The sequence below is a fragment of the Arachis hypogaea genome, chromosome 15 (genome assembly GCF_003086295.3).
Source record: "Arachis hypogaea cultivar Tifrunner chromosome 15, arahy.Tifrunner.gnm2.J5K5, whole genome shotgun sequence".
Taxonomy (NCBI): domain Eukaryota; kingdom Viridiplantae; phylum Streptophyta; class Magnoliopsida; order Fabales; family Fabaceae; genus Arachis; species Arachis hypogaea.
In genome coordinates this window covers 95,127,698-95,138,779 of record NC_092050.1, presented here as the reverse complement: position 1 = coordinate 95,138,779, position 11,082 = coordinate 95,127,698, and the positions used below count along the sequence as shown (strand labels likewise).

General features: G+C 41.7%; 1 non-coding gene across 1 annotated transcript; it reads left to right on the top strand.

Annotated features, from left to right (window-relative positions):
• Positions 1 to 7,790: 7,790 nt before the first annotated feature.
• LOC112753118 (small nucleolar RNA R71) lies at positions 7,791 to 7,897 on the top strand. The gene has a single exon (XR_003177516.1). It is a non-coding gene; the product is annotated as a small nucleolar RNA R71 (small nucleolar RNA).
• Positions 7,898 to 11,082: the final 3,185 nt, after the last annotated feature.

The window sequence follows — 11,082 nt, the reverse complement described above, 5'->3', positions numbered from 1 at the left end:
AAATCAGATTCAGAGGTTGAAGAAGGACTGCTGATGCTGTTGGATTCTGACCTCCCTGCACTCAAAATGGATTTTCTGGAGCTACAGAACTCAAAATGGTACGCTTCGAATTGCATTGGAAAGTAGACATCTAGGACTTTCCAGCAATATATAATAGTTCATACTTTGCCCAAGTTTAGACGACGCAAACCGGCGTTCAACGCCAGCTCTCTACCCAATTCTGGCGTCCAGCGCCAGAAACAAGCTGCAAAGTGGAGTTCAATGCCCAAACTGGCACAAAAGCTGGCGTTCAACTCCAAGAATGACCTATCCACATGTAGACTTCAAGCTCAGCCCAAGCACACACCAAGTGGGCCCCGGAAGTGGATTTATGCATCAATTACTTACTTCTGTAAACCCTAGTAGCTAGTTTATTATAAATAGGACCTTTTACTATTATATTAGACATCTTTGGATGCCTAGTTCTTAGATCAGAGGGGCTGGCCATTCGGCCATGCCTGGACCTTTCACTTATGTAATTATAACGGTAGAGTTTCTACACTCCATAGATTAAGGTGTGGAGCTCTGCTGTTCCTCAAAGATTAATGCAAAGTACTACTGTTTTTCTATTCAACTCAACTTATTCCGCTTCTAAGATATTCATTCGCACTTCAACCTGAATGTGATGAACGTGACAATCATCATCATTCCCTATGAACGCGTGCCTGACAACCACTTCCGTTCTACATTAGATTGAATGAGTGTCTCTTAGATCTCTTAATCGGAATCTTCGTGGTGTAAGCTAGAATGATGACGGCATTCAAGAGAATCCGGAAAGTCTAAACCTTGTCTGTGGTATTCCGAGTAGGATTCAATGATTGAATGACTGTGACGAGCTTCAAACTCGCGAGTGCTGGGCGTAGTGACAGACGCAAAAGGAGGGTGAATCCTATTCCAGCATGATCGGGAACCTCAGATGATTAGCCGTGCCGTGACAGGGCATCTTGGACCATTTTCACAAGAGGAGGGGATGTAGCCACTGACAACGGTGATGCCCTTGCATAAAGCCAGCCATAGAAAGAAGTAAGACTGATTGGATGAAGACAGCAGGAAAGCGGAGGTTCAGAGGAACGAATGCATCTCCATACGCTTATCTGAAATTCTCACCAATGATTTACATAAGTATTTCTATCCTTCTTTTATTACTAGATTTCGAAAACTACATAACTATTTTATATCCGCCTGACTGAGATTTACAAGGTGACCATAGCTTGCTTCATACCAACAATCTCCGTGGGATTCGACCCTTACTCACGTAAGGTATTACTTGGACGACCCAGTGCACTTGCTGGTTAGTTATGCGAAGTTGTGAAGATATGTTTCACAACCTGAGTAACAATTTCGCATACCATTAACTAAGTTAACGTGGGAGTTAACGTGGCTCATGGTGGCATGTGTGGGCTCCTTCCAACGTTAGTGACAATGTTGGGTGTCACTAACGTTGGCGTCACCTCCCTTCTTCACGTTAACTTCCACGTTAACTAAGTTAACGTGGGAGTTAACGTGGCTTATTGGGGCTTGTGTGGGTTCCTTCCAATATTAGTGACAATGTTTAGTGTCACTAACGTTGTCGACCACCTTGTTTCCTCACGTTAGCTTCCACGTTAACTAGGTTAACGTGGGAGTTAACGTGGCCTAGTGTGACTTGGCCAACGTTAGTGATAATGTTGAATGTCACTAACGTTGGCTTCCCCCTTTCTTCTTACGTTAGAGGCCATGTTAACTAAGTTAACGTGGTGACTAACGTGGCCACTTATGAGCTTGGTCCAACGTTAGTGATAATATTAAGTGTCACTAACGTTGGCTCCATTTCCTTTCTTCCATGTTAGAGTTCACGTTAACTTAGTTAACGTGACTCTTATCGTGGGCAATGATGGCTTCGAGAGCGTTATTGGCAATCACTTTTCTAATTAACTTTGCAAGTTACTCCCATTCCACGTTAGTGTTAACGTTAGTGTAACTAACGTAGCCACTAATGTGGTTCTTCTTTGCTTCTTTTGTCCTGAAATCAAGCAATAAAGTGCATCAAAGTTCTAGTCCAAGTCATGGGAAATGCAACATCCAATTTGTCCTTAAATTCATGCAAAATCCTCATGAAATCATGTAAAGTGCACAATGTATGCTTGAATCAAGATGTAAGTGAATATCTACCCAAAACTAGCTTATTTCCTAAGGAAATGCATGAAACTACCCTAAAAATAGTAAAGAAAAGGTCAGTAAAACTGGCCAAAATGCCCTGGCATCACAACACCAAACTTAAAGCTTGCTTGTCCCTAAGCAAGTACTGGAACAAGAGAATGATGAATGGAATGCCAAGAGAAATGAGTCATTCTTGTGGAAGTCATGTCCCTGGTTTTATGGTGGTTTCATGCATAGCAACTTAGGTTCATTCCTGGCTTTCAGACCTTTATCATGTCCTAGAATACTCACTGTGATTGCATCCCATGAAACTTTTATTTATTGATCCTTTTGTTGTTATTTCAGGGCTTATTTGTGTTCTTAGGCTAAGTGTTCTGTAAGGGGGCAACTCTTTAAAATAAGCTTTCAGCCAACACTCCTGAACCAGTTGGTTCAAGGTGCTAGGTGTTGAAGCACCCCTAAGGACTTACTTGCTCAAGTCTCTCCCCCATACATACACACCATAGGCATATAGTTTATTTATTTTCTTTTCTTGAGACCTTGGTGTCCAGCACCTCTTTGGGTTACTAAATGCTCTGTAGTGAGGGTTACTCTTGATAGTGGACTTTCAGCTGATAATCCCGAGTTAGTTAACCCAAGTTACCAAGTGATAAGGCACCCCTAAGAGCTTATTCATCCAAGTAGATCCCTCACACAAGAGCACCACAGACACATGTCTTAAGATTAAAACCATTGGTGCCTAGCCTTATTGCTTACTCTTTTTCTTTTATTTTTCAACCTTTATTGTTCTTTCCCTTTTTCTTATTAGGATCTTCTTATTTAGCTAGTCTCATGAGGTGTGTCTCAAGCATAGTATTCATGACAGACAGTTGTCTTCCCACCTTATGGTTGAACCAACTTAGCTAACTTATGACTATACCATAAACTCATGAACTTACTCCATAGTATGAACTCTTCTCTGGTCTTTAAAAACACTCATTCTCTTTTTCATTTGATTTAAAGGAACAAGCATACAAATAAGCAAAGTAAGGATGCAGTGACATAAGGACTAGCAATCATAAACCTCTTCAACACAAAAACTTAAAAGACAAAATTTAAAAAGGTTTAAACTAACATGGAAGCAAGTTCTATTTCATACAAGATCTTCCTTATTTAAAGCATAGAGAAAGATGGACCAAAGAAGGAACTCAACCACCTTTTACTCATGTGGTTGCCCATGCTTTCCTCCTTGTTTGTCTTCTTTGTGTCCTCTTGCATTCCCTCGCATCCGTGCCAATCTTGCTTGCTTCCAATCCTCAAGTGCCTTCCTCACTGCTTCATGACTTTCTTCCACCCTTTGTCTTTCTTCTCGTGCTAATTCATCCCTCATTTCTTCATACCTTGTGATTCCTGGATGCAATATAGGCAGCTGTCCTACCAAGTAACAGAGCCTGGCTTGAGTATTTATATGATGCCCAGTCTTGCTCAGGTAAACTCCTTCTGCGAATGCCCTTTGCTCGTCCAATATTTCTGCCTGTTCTATTTGTCTTCGATGCATCTCATGTATATGTGCACCTTGATGTGCTTGGATGTTGATTAGCCTCTGGATGGATTCTTGTTGCTCATTTTGCCTTTGTTCCATCCTGTAGAATGTTTCACTCCATTGTTGCCCTTGACTCAGTTTCTCATCCATCATTTGCTTTTGCCACTCCCCTTGTTGAGTCATCCATCTGTAGTTGAAGCTCTCTCTGTGCTCCTTAGCTTTCCAAATATTGTCGAGATAGTCCATCAATGGCTTCCTACAATTCGTGCATATCCAAAGTGACTGGTGCTTGCCCCTCTAAGACTTGTCCTTCCACTTCTTGAGGGGCTGTCCTCTTCCTTTGCTTCCGTTGAGGCAGGGGGGATGCGGTGGCATGCATTCGTCGAACAGTTATTGGAATGCCTTCTTTAATCCATACGGGGTCCTCATTTTCAAATACCACCCCAGCTTTCTTGCACAGTCGGTAAATAGTGCTGGGGTAACCTAACATTCCTCTTGAGTCGCTTTTCTCTGCCATTTTTCTAAAGCCTTCTGCTATGAGTTCATGAACCTTGATTTCTCCTCCTTTGAGTATACAGTGTAACAGTGTGGCTCTCTTGAGATTCACCTCCGAGTTGTTCGCTACTGGGAAGATGGACCACCTTACAATTTTGAACTACCCCTTTGCTTCCGGAGTGAGATATGCTCTCTTGATGAACCTTGGTCTCCTATCTGCATATCTTTCCCAGTCAGCCCCTGGTACACAAATATCTTGCACAATCTGGTCATGATTAGGATTGTTGTCCATTCTTGAATGATAACTCTCTTCTTCAAACGGTATGGACCGCAATTTTAATGCCTTCATGACACTCATGGGACCAAAATCCACAATCTTTCCTCTCACAAAGCTTGTATATGACTCATCTGCCTTATCATATCGGACCGCATTTGCATAAAACTCTCTTATAAGATTTGCATTCACCTTAATGACCGGATCAGTGAGGAGCTCCTATCTTCTCTTTTCTACCTTCTTTGTGATTTCGGGACACTCAGTTTTCCTAACTTGAAATTCCAGCTCATAAATGATCTCCTTATCCACCATCCACCCGTATTGCAATGCATGGTGCAAGCTTCTAAATCTCTTTTCATCATACGGGTGTTGCTCCATAGGTTCCTTTCCCTTCTTTCTTTTAGAGCTCGAAGATGCCATGAATGAGGGTTAATGTGTGAAGTTGGCAATGGTGTGGAGACTTTTGTTTATTTAGGGTTGAGTGCAATGAAGGGAGTGAAGGGTAATCCGAAATGGAGAGGTGTGCAGAGTGGGGTACGGAACAAGGATCACTTATATAGAGAGGTTGTGAGTGAATGGAGGGTGTGGATTGATGGAGTGGTTGTTTGATGGACGGTTGGGGTTGTGCATGGAGAAAGGACAAAGATCATCACTTTATGATGGAGATTGCTCGGTCTTCAAGGGTCCCATCCTTTTCAATGTTGCATGGCAACATTTTCCAATGCCTTCCCTTTTTAGACAAGTGTGTAGTTTCTCCTCATGAAGTGGCCGAACCCTTCTCATTTAGTTATCCAATCAATCTCCTTCAATGTTCCTCTCCTTTCCCTATAAAGATCAAATAAGAAAAGTAAGAAATATAAAAAAAATCAATTTAAATTTTACGGCTAGAATAATAAAGAGAAGAAAAGATTTTGTTTATTCATGAATTCCAACTAACTAACTAACTATGTATCCTTATATGCACATTGGTGGCACCATGGGGTGACACCAAACTTAGTTTGGAGCACTGTGATGAGAAGTTCTGTTCAAAGCTCCAAGACTAGCATGCTCTTAGTTGCATTCATGCTTTCTTGGCACGCTTTGAACACCAAACTTGTTCTTCACTATATACTGCAATATAAGGACTTCACCAAGTTTTTGTCAAGTTTGGGTTGGAATTCATGAATATTGACTTATTCACTAGTAAAAGCAAATAAAACATGGGTTGCCTCCCATGAAGTGCTTCTTTAGCGTCACTAGCTTGACGTTTCTCCTTCATCAGGGAGGTTGATAATGCTTCAGGTCCTCCCCTCTTGCCTTGGACTTATATCCATTGGTTGTATCAATGATCTCTACATGTTCCAAGGAGAGGACTCTGTTGATAGTGAAAACCTTAGGTAACTGAGATGGTACAGTGGGGAGATTAGGGGGGATATCTGGGAAGTAAGCTGAGATCACTTTATCTCCTGGAGAGAAGTCTTCCGTAGGGATCTTCTTGTTCCTCCACCCCCTTGGTACCTTCTTCTTTGTCCCTTTTGATGCTGTCTTGCTCTTGGCGACTTCTTCTTCTAAGGGAATTTTGTTGTTGTCTTCACATGCCTCTGGTGGTTTAGGTTCCTCCAACTTCTCCTTGAGCTGTGACAATTGCTGTTTGCCTTGTTCAGCATAAAGTGGGGTTCTCAGATGTGTTGGTTGTGCTTCAGTGCTTGTTTCCTCTGTCAGCATCTCATTATGATCATTGCTTGGTTCTTTGTTTTCTTGGTCTGCTTCTTGTGAGAGTTTGAAGACATTAAAGCTGAGTCGTTCATCATGGATCCTCAATATTAGCTCCCTTCGCTCCACATCTATGAGTACTTTGGCTGTAGCTAGGAATGGTCTTCCCAATATGATTGGGTGAGTGTGACTCTCTTCCATGTCCAAGATGACAAAGTCTGTGGGAAGAAAGTATTTCCCCACCTTTAACAACACGTTTTCCATCACCCCTCTTGCTTGTTTTTGAGTTTTGTCAGCCAGCCTGATGACTACATCTGTGGGCAATATCTCATTGATCTGCAACCTCTTCGCCATGGATAAGGGCATTAAGTTGATGCTTGCTCCCAAATCGCAGAGTGCTCTATCAAACATTGTTTCCCCTATGGCACAGGGGACATAAAAACTCCCTGGATCTTTTCTTTTCGTAGGCAACTGCGGTTGAATGAGGGCACTGCACTCCTTGTTCATCACTATAGTTTGGCCTCCCTTGAGTGAGCTTTTTCTGGAAAGCAGCTCCTTCATATACTTGATGTATGCAGGCATTTGTTGGATAGTCTTGATGAACGGTATGTTCACATGCAAAGATGCAAACAAGTCAAGAAATCTTGAGTATATTCTCTTCTCCACAGCACCATTGAGCAGTTGGGGAAAAGGTGCATAGAGTCTCAGCAGCTCCTGTTTTGAGATTTCTGGTTCTTGGTAATCTTGTCCTCAATCTCCTTATCACTTATAGTGACCATCTTGCAATCTTCCCATCTTAATTTCTTTGTTTCACCTCTCGGATTCTTCTCTGTGTCACTTGGGAATCCATCTGTGGGTTTGGGAATTTGTTCAGAGAGATACCCCACTTGAGATTCCAACCTCTTGATTGTGTCTCCCTGGTTCTTGAAACTGGCTCGCACTTCCTCCTTGAACACCTTGTTGTCTTGAATCTCCTTGCTTATGCCTTCAAGTAGATTCTCAATCCTTGAGATTATTTCATCAAATGATGATAGGTTAGGCTGAGGAGGGTTATTCTGGCCTTGATATGAATGTGGAGAGGTGTTGTTATGGGGGTGTTGATATGGTCTAGATGTGAAGTGTTGGTGGGCTGCATTGTTTGGATTTGGGCGTCTTTGATCAAGGCTTTGGTCTTGTTGATTTCCCCACCCAAAGTTTGGGTGATTCCTCTATCCAGGGTTGTAGGTCTTGGAGTATGGATCATGGTTTTGCTTAGGTGAATTCCCAATGTAGTTGGCTTGCTCCTGACTACCCTCTGCTTCTTTATTCACTCCTTCTTGGGTTGTTGATGAAGTGGAGATTGCTGCTACTTGGTTCCTCTCCATCTTTTTGGTGAGGTCGGCCAGCTGCTGGGTAATGAGCTTGTTTTGGGCCAGCAGAGCATCTACATTATTTAGTTCCATTACTCCTCTTGTGTTCCCTCTTTCGGAAGCATAGAAGTAGTCGTTCTCTGCTACTATTTCAATGACATCTATGGCCTCCTCAATGGTCTTCTTCTTGTTCAAAGATCCTCCGGATGAATGGTCTACGGCCTTCTTTGACTCATAAGAGAGCCCTTCATAGAAAATGTGCAGCTGCACCCATTCATTGAATATATCTGGTGGGCACCTCCTTGTTAGGTCTTTAAACCTCTCCCATGCTTCATATAGAGTCTCACCATCTTGTTGCCTGAAAGTTTGGACCTCAGCTCTCAGCCTATTGATTCGTTGAGGAGGGTAAAATCTTGCTAAGAATTTGTTCACCACATCTTCCCAAGTTGTCAAGCTCTCTCTTGGGAAAGACTCCAGCCACTTGACTGCCTTATCCTTGAGTGAGAATGGAAATAAGAGCAGTCTATAGGCGTCAGGATGAACACCATTAGACTTCACTGTGTCACATATTCTCAGGAAGGTGGTTAGATGTTGATTGGGGTCCTCTTGGACACTTCCTCCGAACGAACAGTTGTTCTGAACAAGGGTGATGAGCTGTGGTTTTAGTTCAAAATTGTTGGCATGGATGGTTGGCTTTTGAATGCTACTTCCACAGTTTCCTAGGTTTGGATTGATGTAAGAGCCTAAAACTCTTCTATCCTCCCCAGCATGATTTGCTCGACCTCTTCCGCCATGGTTGTGAGCCTCTTCCTCACGATGGTTTTCCATGTTTTCTTCCATGTTTGGTTCAAAGTATTCCTCAAAGTGTTCCTCCTCTTCTTCAGCACCAACTACACATTTTACTCTTGCCTCCCTCCTTAGTCTAAGGAAGGTTCTCTCAGGTTCAGAATCAAAGGAAGTTGAAGCCCCACTTCTTCTCCCTGTCATACAACCAACAAGTACAAGCAAAGAGAATAGGTGCAGAAAGTATATCTGTCAGAATTACTTTTAGTGTGAGTGATGCAATATATCAAACAGTTAGTGGGTTAGCGAGATGAATAGTAAATACCAAAGAAAAAGTAGGGGGAAGGGAAGAAATTAACTAAAACAGGAAGTAAATGACTCAAACAGAAAATTAAATCAAACAAAAATAAAATGCTCAATCTAGTTATCCTCCAATCTAATCATTGTTGATGCACAATCAATCCCCAGCAACGGCGCCATAAACATGATGCACGGAAAACTTGTCTCATAACAAATTTCCTTCGGCAAGTGTACCGAATTTGTCGTCAAGTAAAAACTCACAATAGAGTGAGGTCGAATCCCACAAGGATTGATTGATCAAGCAACTTTAATTAGAGGAATGTTCTAGTTGAGCGAATCCAGGATTTGAGTTTAGAATTGTAGAAAATAAAATGGCAGGAAGTTAAATGACAGAAAAAGTAAATGCTAGAATTAAAGAACTGAAAGTAAATTACTGAAGTAAATTGCAGAATTGTAAATGGGAATGGGGGAAATTGCTCATAAAAGTAAGTAACAGAAAATAAAGAGAATGGGTAAGATCAGAAATGGGGAGTTCATTGGGCTCAGGAGATGTTGCATTCTCCGGATCAATTTCATTTTCATCTCTTCCTCAATCAATACACTCGTTGATCTCCTTGGCAATCTTAAGTGATTGAATTACAATTTCTTGTAATTCAATCTCTCAAATCTTGATCAATAGCCAATTCCTTGGTCAATTGCTCATGAGAAGAGATGAAGTATGGTCACTGATTATACCACATGCATTTCCCAAATCAAGTGTTGAGAGGAATATAGTCACATATCCATCCAAACCCAATTTGGTCCAGCATGAGAAAGCATTTCTAGCTTGATCTCTTCATTCCTCTTTCAAGGTTCAGAAGAGATCCAAGTATGAATAGCTTCTTTTCCAAGATAACTACCCAATTGGATGAAGATCGAAAGCTTTCAAGTAAAATCAAGAGAAAAGATAGAAGAAGAATAATGAAAACTAGTATTGATCCATCAAATTACAACAGAGCTCCCTAACCCAATGAAAGGGGTTTAGTTGTTCATAGCTCTGGAAAATGAAAACAAAGATGGAGAATACATCATGATACTAGAAGTGCAGAGAAAGTAAATACAAAGAGTAATTCTATGCCCAGAGGCTCCCTCTATTTTCCAACTCCCCAAATAATTCAAAGCTACTCCTATATATACTACTCTTCTACTCTTCTAGTTGGATCTTCAAGTCTTGGGTCTGGGCCTTTGGATCTTGAGTTTGAAGCAGTTATCTTCTTCATTGGGCTTGGCTTTACATGCAGAGAGAAAGTGTGAAGTGGGCAGAGACTTTAGCTCAGGATGTTAGTGGTGTTAACGTTCAGTGAAAATATGGGTTCGAGAACGTTAGTGACATTCAACTTTTTCACTAACGTTCCTTACCCAAGTAAGAGCCACGTTAACCTCAACGTTAGTGGCACAAACATTGCCACTAACGTTGCCTCTTCGTCCTTCGCGCACGTTATTGGGACTCAACTTTCCCAATAACGTTGAGAAGCCTCCCCCTTCCCTACGTTAGAGTCCACGTTAACTTAGTTAAGGTGGCTCTTTTAACGTAGGCTTGCCAACCTTCGAGAACGTTAGTGACACTTAACATTGTCACTAACGTTCCAATGTGCCCCTTAGCTCCCACATTAGAGTCCACGTTAACTAGGTTAACGTGGCTTCTAACGTGGCCATGCTAGCCATCTCCAACGTTAGTGACAAAGTTGAGTGTCACTAACGTTGGCTCAACATTCCCTTATCCACGTTAGCTTCCACGTTAACTAAGTTAACGTGGGAGTTAACGTGGCTCATGGTGGCATGTGTGGGCTCCTTCCAACGTTAGTGACAATGTTGGGTGTCACTAACGTTGGCGTCACCTCCCTTCTTCATGTTAACTTCCATGTTAACTAAGTTAACGTGGGAGTTAACGTGGCTTATTGGGGATTGTGTGGGTTCCTTCCAACGTTAGTGACAATGTTTAGTATCACTAACGTTGTCGACCACCTTGTTTCCTCACGTTAGCTTCCACGTTAACTAGGTTAACGTGGGAGTTAACGTGGCCTAGTGTGACTTGGCCAACGTTAGTGATAATGTTGAATGTCACTAACGTTGGCTTCCCCCTTTGACGATTGGATTTTTGACGGTTTAGAATTTCACTAATGAAATCTCGTTGTAAAGTATAGTTTCTAAACCAATCACTAATCCTTTCATACAAAAAGTTGTTTGTCACAAGTACAAACCCCTAAAATTTATAAACCGAAGTATTGGAACCTCGGGTCGTTCTCCCTAGGAATTACAATAAAGTGTCTTGTTATTGGTTATGAATTATTTTTGGGGTTTTGATAAGAGGCATGAAAGATAAATGGCAAGAAAGTAAACTAATGGCTAAAAAGGTCTTGGCAAGGGTTGGTGGTCAAGGATCTCTATCCTAATCACTAACCACAATATGAGAATTGGCAAGGATTAATCTCATTAAATCATCCTCTAAC